We start from the raw sequence: 12,185 nt of genomic DNA on the forward strand, positions 1-12,185 counted from the left end.
ATAATCTTTCTCATGATGTGTAAATCCTTTGCACCCCTTAGAGAACCTTAAACCTGGGCAAGATGTGGAAGGGAGAGAGGAAGTGGTGGCTAAAGTCACTTGTAATTTGTTGAGGGTTCTTGTAAAGTGTATCTTTGGTCTCTAGAAATGGTGCAATGATATTGAATTTAAAGTCAGAAGGGGTATATAGGTTTGGGGGAAATGTTCAGAGAACACACACTTTGCAAATAGCTCTGAAAATACGTTACTTAAGGAAAAAATGTGAATTATCTCAAGATTCCTAAGTTCTTATGGACATCGTATTTTACCATAATAGCAACCATATTATTACTGCATGAAACTATTTCTGGCTTATCCATAGATATGCTATATAAACATATATTGGCTAACTAAGAATGAACTTGGACAAAGTCCCTAAAAGCAAGAACGGAAAAGTGGTTCATAATACTCATCATAAGAAAATGTTGAAAGCATCCAGGCCATTGTTCAGAAGAAGTTCAAGACTGTAAAATCAGCCCCATTAATGAATTTTAAGCATATTTTTTTCCTTTGAGAAGATCAAGGGCTTTGGCTGGAACTGCCCTACTGATGACCAAACAAAGATACATAAGCAACGGGAGAAAACTACACATTTACCCCTGATGGAAGAGGGGAAAGGATGCCAGAGTGTTCTTATGAGCCAAGAGGAATTGTGGAATGATCTGACCTTGGGGTTGTTGGAAAAGACCTGTCTTTGAAGACTTCTTGCCAAAGGAGAGAGGTCATCAGCAAAAAGAAGCTGGAAGGTACCACAGGCTACAGAAGATGAAGATGGGATGAGGAGCACCTGGTCAGAGACAAGGATTGCCCAAGGGCCCAGAGGGGGTAACTTTGATTGACTCCACAAAGCGCTATTGAAGGGAAAGAATTATCACTGGGAGACTGCCCCACCCAGAAGATGTAAACATCATCCTATATCTGCCTTTGGTAAGGATGGTCTCTCCTGCCCCTTATATCTCCTCCCAGCTTCTACCTCTGCTAACCTTGCAGTAGTCACAGGCCACCTGGGGGTTTGGGGGAAGCTGACTAGAAACCTTAATTCCCCCTTGAAATGTAGCAAAACACATTCACAAGTTCCAGGGATTAAGGCATCTTTGTGGGAGTAGTGGATGTTATTCTGCCTACCACATTTGCTAAAATGAGATTGTTCTTTGGACCTCAAAAAGACCAAAGAACTTTTTATTATTTAAGAATGATCAAACAAAATGCTAATCCAAACCACAATGAAATCACACCTCACACCCATTTGGATGGCTACTATCAAAAAACACAGAAAATAACAAATGTTCGCAAGGGTGTAGAGACATTGGAACCCTTGGGCACTGTTGGTGATTGTTAAATGGTGCAACCACAACAGAAAACAGATTGAAGTTTCCTCAGAAAATTAAAAATGGAGCCACTGGATTGACCCAGCAATTCCACTGGATCCCATACTTTTGAAAGCAGAGTCTAGAGGAGATGTTTGCACAGCCATGGACAGAGCCCAGAGGTTGGAACAATCCAGATGCCCGTTGATGGATGAATCAATAAACAAAATGTCATCTATGCATATGTTGGAATATCATTCAGCCTTCAAAAGAAGGAAATCCCATTACACACTGCAACATGAATGAACCTTGAAGACATTGTGCTAAGTGAAAGAAGCCGATTACAAAAAGACAAATGCTGTTTGATTCTACTTATATGATGTATCTAAAGTAGTCAAATTCATAGAAACAGAGAGTAAGGTGGTGATTGGTGGGGGGGAGCTGGGGCTGGGAAGAGGGGGAAAATGGGAGTTGTTTAACGGGTATGAAGTTTGAAATGAACTTTTTTTTTCAGGTGAAAAAGTTCTGGAGATCTGTTTCACAGCAATGTGAATATACTTGATGTTATCAAACTCTACACTTAAAAATGGTTCAGATGGAAAATTTAATGTTATGTGGTTTTTAACTACAATTAGAAAAAAGGGTGATAGACATTTCTAACTATGACATATACACAGTATCTAAGGCTAAGTGTGTGTGTGTGTGTGTGTGTGTGCGTGTGCGTGTATGGAGAGAAATTTGTATTTCTGTATATATACACGTACAGTTACAGGACCATTCTTGGGCAATTGAGTCTGGCATATTTCAATGAGTTAAGTTCAGACTGAGCCTATCATTATACCTATAGTTTATGTTGCATTCATGTTTTTTAAAATTCAGAAATATTGCTCAATCATTTGTACTATTGGCTGAATGTTTGTGTCTCCTTAAAATTCCTGTGTTGAATCCTAACCCCCAGTGTGTGGTATTTGGAGGTGGGGCCTTGGCAGGTGCTTAGGTCATGAGGGTGGAGCCCTCATGAATGGGATTAGCCCTTATAAAAGAGACCTCAGGGAGCTCCCTTGCCACTTCTGCCATATGAACGCACAGCACAAAGACCGTGACCTAGAAAAGGGCCCTCACCCAACCATGCTGGCACCCTGATTTCAGATTTCCAGCCTCCAGATTTGTGAGCAGTAAATTTCTGTTGTTCAGAAGGCTCCCAGCCTGTGCTATCTTGTTCCAGCAGCCTGAACAGAGTAAGACACCTAGCTTCGAAAGTCACACAGCACAACCCCTGCAACATTCCCTGTGTTAGCATTGAGGAACCTAGTCTAGTCACTTGCAAGGGAAGTCACTTCTAGACTCCACCTTTTGGAGGTGACAATGTCAATGAGTTTATAGATACATTTAAAAACCAGCATGCCATGTGATTGGTTTTGCCAATGAAAAGCAAAACATGCCACTCCCGGAGGAAAACCTTTAAGAGCTGAGGTGTGATTTTCCACATTCTTGTCCCTTTCCAATATTGAAGGGACATGTTTATATGGAGTAAAGCTGAGTCATTGCATGGGGGACAGCTGCCCTAGAAAGTAGCCCTGACCTTTAGGGTACCTTACATGAGTGATAAATAAACCTTTGTTGTTTTGAGCCACTGAGATTTATTTATTTTATTTATTTTATTTTGGGGGGGTTTCTTTTTTTTTTTAATTTAGGCAACCCACAGAATGGGAGAAGATATTTGCAAATGGCACTACAGATAAAGGGCTGGTATCTAGGATCTATAAAGAACTTCTCAAATTCAACACCCAAAAAACAAATAACCAAGTCAAAAAATAGGCAGAAGACATGAAAAGACAATTCTCTGAAGAAGACATACAAATGGCTAACAGACACATGAAAAAATATTCATCATCATTAGCCATCAGGGAAATTCAAATCAAAACCACACTGAGATGCCACCTTATACCAGTTAGAATGGCAAAAATTGACAAGGCAAGAAACAACAAATGTTGGAGAGGTTGTGGAGAAAGGGGAACCCTCTTACACTGTTGGTGGGAATGCAAGTTGGTACAGCCACTTTGGAAAACAGTGTGGAGGTGCCTCAGAAAATTAAAAATAGAGCTACCCTATGACCCAGCAATTGCACTCCTGGGTATTTACCCCAAAGACACAGATGCAGTGAAAAGAAGGGCCATATGCACCCCAATGTTCATAGCAGCAATGTCCACAATAGCCAAACTGTGGAAAGAGCCAAGATGCCCCTCAACAGATGAATGGATAAAAAAGATGTGGTCCATATATACAATGGACTATTACTCAGCCATCAGAAAGGATGAATACCCAACTTTTACATCAACATGGATGGGACTGGAGGAGATTATGCTAAATGAAATAAGTCAAGCAGAGAAAGTCAATTACCATATGGTTTCACTTATTTGTGGAACATAAGGAATAGCATGGAGGACATTAGGAGAAGGAAGGGAAAAATGAAGGGGGGGAAATCGGAGGGAGAGATGAACCATGAGAGACTATGGACTCTGAGAAACAAAAAGGGTTTTAGAGGGGAGGGGGGTGGGGGATGGGCTAGCCCAGTGATGGGTATTAAGGAGGTTGCATACTGCATGGAGCACTGGGTGTTAAACGAAAACAATGGATTGTGGATCACCACATCAAAAACTAATGATGTATTGTATGGTGACTAACATAACATAATAAAAATAAATAAATTCAATTAATTAACATATGGTGTATTATTAGTTTCAGAGGTAGAGTTCAGTGATTCATCAGTTTTATATAACACCCAGTGCTCATTACATCACATGCCCTCCTTAATGTCCATCACCGAGTTACCCCATACCCCACCCCAGTTTGTTTCCTCTCCAGCAACCCTCAGTTTGTTTCCTATGATTAAGAGTCTCTTATGGTTTGTCTCCCTCTCTGATTTCATCTTGTTTTATTTTTCCCAGAGTTTGTTTCTTTAAGTAACTAGAATCATGCTGTATGTATTGTTCTTTGATGTGCTTGTTGATGTTCTCAGCCTAGCACACTCCTTTTATCCATTATGTATTCCACAGAATTAGTGTCATTATTTGGATTGCTTCATGCTGCTCTTATAATTATGCCCACTTTTGTGCACCAACTTGAGCACAGGGCTGGAATTTGAGGGGAAGAGTGTCAGTTTGAGCCCTTGTTGATCTGAGGTGAAGGCATGTTGACTTGGCATTGAGCAGGTGGCAGGCCGTGCATGCTGACTCTGCAGGAAGGTGGCAGGATTATGGATTTGGGACCCACAAGCTGATGGCATTGTGTGTGATGGGGACATGGCTGGTTTTGCTCCTGTTCATGAATTCCTTTAACTTTTGCTTTTCTGGAAAACTCTATCTCTCCTTCTATTCTGAATGAAAGCCTTGCTGGATAGACTATTCTTGGCTGCAGATTTTTTCCTTTTAGCACTTTGAATATATCATGCCACTCCTTTCTGGCCTGCAAGGTTTCTGCTGAAAAATCCCCTGATATCTTTATGGGGTTTCTCTTATATGTAACTGCTCTCCTTTCTCTTTCTGCATTTAAAATTCTCTCTTATCACTACTTTTGGCCATCTTATTTACTTTGTGTCTTGGTGGAAACCTCTTTGGGTTGGTTTTGTTTGGGGCTCTCTGTGCATCCTGGATCTGGATTTGTTTCCTTCTCCAGATTCAGGAAGTTTCAGCTATATTTCTCCAAATAAATGTTCTGCCCCCTTTGCTCTCTCTTTTCCTTCTGGAATCCCTATCATGTGACTGTTATGCTTGATAGTGTCACTGAGTTTTCTGGGTCTATTCTCATTTTGTGTATTTTTTTTCCCTCTCATCTGCTCAGCTTGATTACTTTCCATTACTCTGTCCTCCAGGTTGCTTATCTGTTCTTCTATTTCCTCTTGTTTGTTATTTATTCCAGGTGGTCTATTTTTAATTTCATTTAGTGAGTTCATTATCTCTAATCGGTTCTTTTTTAGGTCTCCTATCTCTTTGTGGAAGGTCTCATGGAGGTCCTGTTCTCCTTTCTCAATTCTAGTGAGTATCTTTATGAGCATTACTTTAAATCCACTATCAGACATAATACTTACCTTCATTTTGTTTAGGTCTCTTGCTATGATTTTGTTCCACTCTTTCATTTGGGACATATCCCTCTGTCTCTTCATTTTGTCTATTGCTGTGTTTGTTTCTATGTGTTGGGAAAGTCAGCTATGTCTCCCACACTTGAAAGTAGTGGCTTTATGAAGAAGAGGTCCTGCAGTGCCCCACAGTGCAATGTCTTCTTTTCACCAGAAAATTGTGCTTCAGGGGTGTCTCCTATGTGTGTTGCTCCAGGGGTGTCCTACCGTTGTGGTGGAGCTGTGTTTGCCTTCAGTCCAGCCTGCTATGGCTCTCTGCCTGTTGTGGGCAAAGTCTGGTGTCTGTGGTGTTAGTGGGCTGATCTGGGCTGCCTTGGACTTGAGTAAGACCAGGTGTTTGCCAGAGATGAAGTAGCACCAAACTGTAGGACACTTTCCCTGTGTTGTCCCCTGAGAAGCTTTTGTTGGTGGGTGGGGCCTGCAGTCAGACCAGCTGCCTGCCCCCAGCCCACTGCCGGGGTCACAATCAGACTGGTGTGTGGTTATCTTCCCCTCTCCCTGGAGCAGGACTCACTTTGGTGTGGTGTTGGCCCTTGTCTCGGCTGCTTGCACACTGCCAGGCTCGTGGCATGGCACTGATGGGATTTTGTCAAGAGCATTTCAGAGTGGGTGGATCCACTTTGCCGTGGCCTCTTGTCTACCTCCGGCAGCAGAGAGTGTTCTGCCAGTCTTCAGGTCGCTTTCTGGGTTATTTATGCCAATGTGGGTGTTCTTTAGGTGGCCACACTGCACGAGGTGAGCCCAGGGTCCTCCTACTCCGCCATCTTCCCAGCAGCCTCCGAGCCACTGAGATTTTAGAGTTACTGCATCATAACCCAGTCTATCCTGACCAATGTTTCCCAGCATCCAAATTTGCAAAATGGATTGTTTCAGGACAATCCTGGAGATTACAGTGTATGATTCAAAAAGATAGACTGCATTACCAATGCTCCTGATGGTTGGACAGGGGTTGACAAACTATGGTCCACAGACCAAATCCGGCCCACCCTCTGCTATTGCATAGCCTGCATATGACATTCAAATTCCTGTGCCCATGAAGATTTTTTGGACCATGCTCATTGATTTAAGTACCACTGATAGCTGTTTCTTGTCACAGCAGTGTCAAGTAAGTGGATGGCCCCCACAGCCCAAATTAGTTACTATCTGGCCCTTTGTAGAAAATGTTTGCTAACCTTGGCCTAGAAAGACAGTCTGGCAAAACACGGAATTTGATGACTTTGATTTGAAATGTGGTTCAAGAAAATTGGACCGAATAGATTTAAGAAACACCTTAACCAAATAATTTTCTTTGCATCTATATTTTTATTGGCTCATAGGTGATATGGGATAAAAAAAATCTGTCTAAATAAGTTTAAAAGCTCATTGAATAAGTACACAGTGCAATTCCTAAGAAATAAAAAATAATTGTGGCATAGTTTAATTTGCAACTTTTTTCCCCTTCCTTACAATCTGTAGTGTCCTAGACTCAATAAAATATGGTAGCATAAAAGATAAAAAGTGAAAGAGTTCTCTGGAAAAGTCTTTGAAAGCCTCATTATGATTAGCAGACTGACTCAGCAAAAGATAAAAAGTGAAAGAGTTCTCTGGAAAAGTCTTTGAAAGCCTCATTATGATTAGCAGACTGACTCAGCATCTCTTTCTTGCACTTACTCTGCCCCCAGTGGTTGGCCCAGTACACATAATACAGTAGGTTGTGACTTACCATTGCTTCGATATCTAGGTAGAACATCAGGATTAAAGAGCCTTAAATCTAGGGAGTTTTCTGAATGTCACTGAGCTGTGTGGGAGACCTGGAATGGTAAACTGCAGCAGGAATGCCTTAGGGTAGATGCTGTTCCCAGCCTCATCTGGAGATGAGATGTAGTTCTCATCTCCACACCAAGGGTAACTGCTGCTGGAGAGGTCTGGGATGAGTGTTCATTTGTTTTCTGTGGTCTCTGTTGTCAGCACTTCTGAGGATGGCAATCTACATGTCCTTACTTTAGAGAATTCAACCATTGTTTTCTGGTAAAATACAGGGAAGCTGAAGATCTAATATGGGATAGGCTGTGCTCTTTTTTTTTAAAGTATCTTATTATTATTATTATTTTTAATCCTCACCTAATCTGGAGATGAACTGTTAGCCGGGATGAGAGGAAGGAAAGCAGGCAATTCATTCTAAATCATTATCCTAAGTTGTAGGGATCATAAGGGCACAGAGTCTTCTTCTGGGTATTGTGCCTTTAAATGGGTCTTCCACTGCAGAGGTCTTGGCAGAAAAAGTCTAGAAAATACACCTGTTGCTGTCAAAAGTGTAAGTAACAAGAATGATCAAATTTAGGGGACCCATGTGGACCAAGTGGGACCAAAATGGGGGGTCTGACTTTGGGTATAGTTCTTTTGAAGTCAGGTTTATTGAGGCATAATTTACATACAGTAAAATTCACCCCTTCTAGATGTAGATTCAATGAGTCTTGACAAATGTAGAGAGCCTCCTGACACCAATACAATCAAAACAGAGAACAGTTTCTGCACCCCAGGAAGTTCCTTCTGGCAGTCAATTCCCTCCCATCCCTCTACCCCCAGCCCAGGGCAACTATCAATTTGTGTTTTGTTCCTCTCACTTTTCCTTCTCTAGATGATCATACAACTGGCATCTTGTAAATGAAATGATCCCATTACCAGCTATTATGGACTAAATTATGTTTTTTCCCCCAAAATTCATATATTGAAATCTTAACCCTGAGTACCTTAAAATATGACCATATTTGGAGATAGGGCCTCTAACAAGATAATTAATGTTAAATGAGGTCATATGAGTGGCCCCTAACCCAATAAGACTAGGGTCCTTGTAAGAAGAGACAACAGAAATCTCTCTCCACACACACACAGAGGAAGGGCCATGTAAAGACACACCCAGAAGGTGGCTGTCAGCAGGCCAGGATGAGAAACCAACCTTGCTGACACCTTGATCTTAGACTTCCAGCCTCCAGAACTGTGAGAAAATAAATAAATTTCTCTTGTCTAGGCCACCCAGTCTATGATACTTTGTTATGGCAACCCTGGAAAACTAATGCACCAGCCTTTTGAGTCTGGCTTTCTTCAGTTAGTAGAATGCTCTTGGTATTCATCCATGTTGTTGTGTGTGTCAATACTTTGTTATTCTTTATTGCTGAGTATTATCCCATTGCATGAATGTACCACAATTTTTACCAATTCACTGGTTGATGGACATTTAGGATATTTCCCAATTTAGTTTTTGGCCATTACAAATAACGTTGCTATGAACATTCATGTACGTACAGGTCTTTATGTGGGCCTGTGTTTTCATTTCAATACAAACGGGGGGGCGGGTTGCTGGATCAAATGATAAGCACTAGTTTAATTTTATAAAAACTACCAAACTGTTTTCCAACATGGCTGTACCATTTTGTGTTCCCATCAGCCATGCATGTGATTTCTATTTGTTCTGCATCCTTGCTTACTCTTGGTATTGTCAGTCTTTTAAATTTTAGCCATGCTGACACGTATGTAATGTTATCTTGCTGGGGCTTTAATTTGCATTTCCCTGATGGCCAGTGATGTTGATCATCTTTTCATGTGCTTAATTTGCCATTTATCTATCTTCTTTGATAAAGCATCTGTTCAAATCTTCTGTCCTCCCCACTTAAAAGAAATTGAGTGCTTTGTCTTTTTAATTACTGAGTTGTAAGATATCTTTGTATATTCTGGTTCAGGTCCTTCATCGGATACATGTTTTGTAAATTTTCTTCTGGTCTTGGTTTGGTTGTTTGTTGTTATTTTCCTACAAGTATCTTTCAAAAAAACAGAAGGTTTTCATTGTGATGAAGTTCAATATATACATTTTTTCCTCTTATGATTCAAGTTTTTTTTAAAAGATTTTATTTATTTATTTGAGAGAGAGAGAGGATGAGTGGGGGAGAGGGGCAAAGGGAGATAGGAAAGCAGACACCATCCCTGAGCAGGGAGCCCCATGCGGGCTTGATCCCAGGACCCTGAGATCACGACCTAAGCCAAAGGCAGACACTTAGCCAACTGAGCCACCCAGGTGCCCACGGTTCATGTTTTTTATGTCCTACCTAAAATTTTTAGGTAGGTCTAACCCAAGATCTATTAATATTCTATTACTGCTATAACAAATTACTACAAATTGAGTGGCATAAGACAACATGAATTTCTTTAAAAAAAAAAAAAAAAAAGGGAGAAGCAGGCTCTCTGTTGAGCAAGAAGCCTGATGTGGGACCCAGGACCCTGGGATCATGACCTAAGCCAAAGGCAGATGCTTAAGCGACTGAGCCATCCAGGCATCCCAGGACAATATGAATTTCTTATCTCACAGTTCTATAGGTCAGAAGTGTGGGTTCCTTGGCTGGTTTCTCTGTTCTGGGTTTCACAAGGCCAAAACCAAGGTGTTGGTTTGCTGGGCTCATGCTGAGAGGCTCAGAAAGAATCCATTTCCTTGGAAGAATCCAAGTTCATTGAGGTTGTTGGTAGAATCCACTTCCTTAAGGTTGTAGGACCAGGGTCCCCATTTCCTTGCTGGTGTCAGCCAGGGCTGCCCTTAGCTCCTAGAGGCCTCTCTCTGATACTCGCACATGAGAGCCTAACTCTCAGAGCCAGTAAAAGCACGTGGAATCCTTCTCATAGTTAGAATCTCTAATTTTCCCTTCTGCTTCAGCTGGAGAAAGTTCTTTGTGTTTAAGGGATCTTGTGATTAGATTAGGCCTACTTGGATATGCTCCCTATTTTATTTTATTTATTTATTTATTTATTTATTTATTTATTAAAATTTTATTTATTTATTTGAGAGAGAGAGAATGAGAGAGAGCACATGAGAGGGGGGAGGGTCAGAGGGAGAAGCAGACTCCCTGCTGAGCAGGGAGCCCAATGCGGGACTCGATCCAGGGACTCCAGGATCATGACCTGAGCTGAAGGCAGTCGCTTAACCAACTGAGCCACCCAGGCGCCCTGCTCCCTATTTTAAAGTCTGTAACCTTAATTACATCTGCAAAGTCCCTTTGCCATATAACTTAACATATTCTAGGTTCTAGGGTTAGGGAATGGACATCTATGGGAAGTCATCTTGCTGACCACAGACTCAAATATTTTCTCCCATATTTCTTCTGGAAGCTTTACCGTGTTACCTGTTAAAATTTAATGTATGATCCATTTTAAATTAATTTTTGTATGTGATATGAGATTATGAGGTTGAGTTCCTTTTTTTTCTTTTTAATTTTTTTGCATGTGGATATCCAATTGTTCTGAAACTATTTGCTGTACAAGTTAGGGTTTTTATTTCTATCATCATGAAAAATTATGATTTTTTATAGCTTCAGAATAAACAGAACCATGATTCATTTTAGCTGATTCCATGAACAGTCGTATCATATTTTCAGCATTTACAAAAAATATTTTTCTCTGGGAATTTTTAGGAGTGGAGGCATATGGAACCCTATTCCCTTTCTCACTTTCTACACATACTCAGCATTCCAGATGGCCATGGAATCCATGGCTTAGTGGGCTCAGGGGTGCTCTACAATTCTGAACTGAAGGAAACCATAAAAAGATTCCTGGTTTCCTCTTCTTGCTTCTTTAGGGTGAGGTGGGCATTTCCTTAGGAGCAGTTAAGAAGAAAACATATTGAGGAGTGGCAACAATCCATGACCAGACTGTAAAGGTCAGAAATTGGAGGCAGGACTGGAAAGAGTGGGTTAATTCCAGGCAGTTGCAATGTAGGGGTAGGAAAAGTTGGAGGTGGGGCACAGATAAGACTGGGATCTGACTGGTACACAGATAAGGAATAAGCTAAAAGGTAGAGTATCAGACAGATCACAGTACCTGCCACTTAAAATGGGAATTTGCTCATCTCGAGGCCCCATCCCCCACTTGTCTCTCTCTCGGTGGTGTTGGTATTTAAAGAGATCCATTAAGAGCCTGGGACCTCATGGAAAATATCCAGCATGGCTCATAGACCTATCTTGTCTTTGAAATCAAAGAGCAGACACAGCTCAGTAGATGGGGTGAGGAGTCTTGAATTCTTAATCCATTTCTTTCCTAAGTAAAAATGAGAGTCACAGTGGCTAAGCTTACTGAGTTTAAAGCCTCTTGTTCTTTCTTCAAAATCTGTGGGTGAAACAGCCTGAGACTCTAACAGCCTGAGCCTCTGTCTCTAAACTGCGGTGGGAACTGGAGGTGGCATCAGAGGGGACCTGAGTTGGCCTGAGATTTTGTCTGTAGTTGGAAGAACTGGCAAGTCTCTCAAAGATGAAGCGTTTTGCGAGGTACCTGGGCTTGCCCATCTGTCCCACTCTGGGAAACTTCTTGCCCGGGAAATCTTGGGGCAAATCCAGCTTACCACAAGAAGGTTTGGCCCTGGTGCTCAGGAGTGAGACCCCCCACTAATGAACGAGGAAGGGGGACAGGGAGGCAGGATGCTGCTCAGGGAAGCTCTGGAACACACAGGCCAGTTGGCTCAGGCTAACTGGGAGAATAGAGTCATTCATTCATTCTACAAATATTTATGAGGCACTTCTAAGCTTGACAGGGGTATACTGGCAAACAAAGTAGACAAAAAATTGTGTCCTCGAGGAACTTACATCATAGTGGCAGGAGACAGACACGGAACACAATAAACAAAGGACAGCATGTGTTGGAACATGATCAATGAGGCCCTGCAGGGAAACAGAGGAAGCAGGTAAGAGAGA

The 12,185-nt window shown here is 41.6% G+C and overlaps 1 long non-coding RNA gene across 1 annotated transcript in view; it reads right to left on the bottom strand.

Annotated features, from left to right (window-relative positions):
* The window catches only part of LOC118522472 (uncharacterized), a 35,127-nt gene that overhangs the window by 21,935 nt on the left and 1,007 nt on the right, over window positions 1-12,185 (bottom strand). The gene's annotated exons all lie outside the window — the stretch shown is intronic.

Source organism: Halichoerus grypus, chromosome 4, assembly GCF_964656455.1.
Source record: "Halichoerus grypus chromosome 4, mHalGry1.hap1.1, whole genome shotgun sequence".
NCBI lineage: Eukaryota > Metazoa > Chordata > Mammalia > Carnivora > Phocidae > Halichoerus > Halichoerus grypus.